This window comes from Trichechus manatus, unplaced genomic scaffold (genome assembly GCF_000243295.1).
Source record: "Trichechus manatus latirostris isolate Lorelei unplaced genomic scaffold, TriManLat1.0 scaffold00025, whole genome shotgun sequence".
Taxonomy (NCBI): Eukaryota; Metazoa; Chordata; class Mammalia; order Sirenia; family Trichechidae; genus Trichechus; species Trichechus manatus.
In genome coordinates, this window is record NW_004443961.1 from 17,885,694 (window position 1) to 17,887,182 (window position 1,489).

The 1,489-nt window shown below is 41.8% G+C and overlaps 1 protein-coding gene across 1 annotated transcript in view; it reads left to right on the forward strand.

The window, feature by feature from the left end:
* Positions 1-1,489, forward strand: part of ADAMTSL1 (ADAMTS like 1) — a 200,224-nt gene that overhangs the window by 141,257 nt on the left and 57,478 nt on the right. The gene's annotated exons all lie outside the window — the stretch shown is intronic.

The following is a 1,489-nucleotide window of genomic DNA, read 5'->3' on the forward strand; positions in this document are numbered from 1 at the left end:
GGCAGATGGAGTGAAGGATGAGGTAAGTTAGACATGGCTATAGTACATTCAGGCGAGATTTTTCTTTGGCCATGTGTGTTGATAGCTTCTTCTATAAGATGAAAAATTAAACAAGTTAGAAGATGGAAACCAGAGATGGATAGAGGCATAATTCTCTTGTAAATCTCTGCAGTCATGGTTAGCTATTTGGAAAGAGTTACATTTAGATGGTCACTTTTATAGAACTCTTTAAGGAATGCTAGCAAAGTTGAAATCTTTCAAGTTATTCTTTGCACGTAACTGAATCAGTGCTCGTTATCCAGAAATTTATGTCAGGTATCAAAGGGGCTAGGGTGTGGTTTTCATGATGGGGATCGTTCCTTTATTCCCTCTTGTGCCCCTTCCCTCCTGCCCTTAGAGAGGAGCCTGAGGGTAGATATTCCTCTTACCCTCCTGTTAGGGGTGGTCAGTGACCCCCTGGGCCCTGAATCATTGGAACATAGGTGGAGAAGCTCTGAAGGACAAACTGAAGCAAATTGAGTACCATAAGTCATCTCCAGGTCTGCAAATAAATACATCAATGAAAAGTGCTCTACTCAAGGCTGACAGTGGGTGAAGTATGTAATACAAAACCTGATGATCATACATAATGACAAAATGCAATTGATTCATTTACCTTCACACTGATGATGCCTCATGACAAAATGATCTATATAAATAAATCCCAGCATATGAATGCACCTCCCCAAAATCTATAGCAGATGCTGAACAAACTGCCTCGCTTATGCTTTCTTCACCCTAGAAAAGCTTTCCACCCTGTATTTACAGACTGTGAAGTGACCCACAGGCAGAGGAGATTAGGCTAGCCTACAGGGCCCAGTGTACTAGCCAGGTAGGCTGTTTTCTGCTGCGGGAGTCATGGAGGGAGTTTGGCCAAGTCCCTCCCCTGTGTTCTGCCAAAAGACACCTTAAGCCAGCCACATGCTTTCTTAGAACTCCTAGCGCTCGGATTCCCCACATTGAACTCATTTTCTTTCTGAACTTATATCCAAGTTTTTTTCTTTATGCTGTCAAGTCTCAGGGGAACAAATGAAAAATGGGAGAGTGGAGAAAAGATCATGGTGGAAAATGTTGTTAGGTGTCATCGAGTTGATTCCAATTCATAGTGACCCTATGTACACAGAACATAACTGCTCAGTCCTGATACATCCTCAAAATCGTTGCTGTGTTTGAGCCCATTGTTGCAGCCACTGTGTCAATCCATTTTATTGAAGGGCTTCCTCTTTTTCACTGACCCTCTACTTTACCAAACATAATGTCTTCTCCAGGGTCTGGTCTTTCTTGATAACATGTCCAATATATGTAAGATAAAGTCTTTCCATCCTCGCTTCTAACGAGCACTCTGGCTGATTTCTTTCAAGACAGATGTGTTTGTTCTTCTGGAAGTCCATGGTATATTCAATATTGTTTGCCAGTACCATTATTCCAATTCATCCATTCTTATTCCATC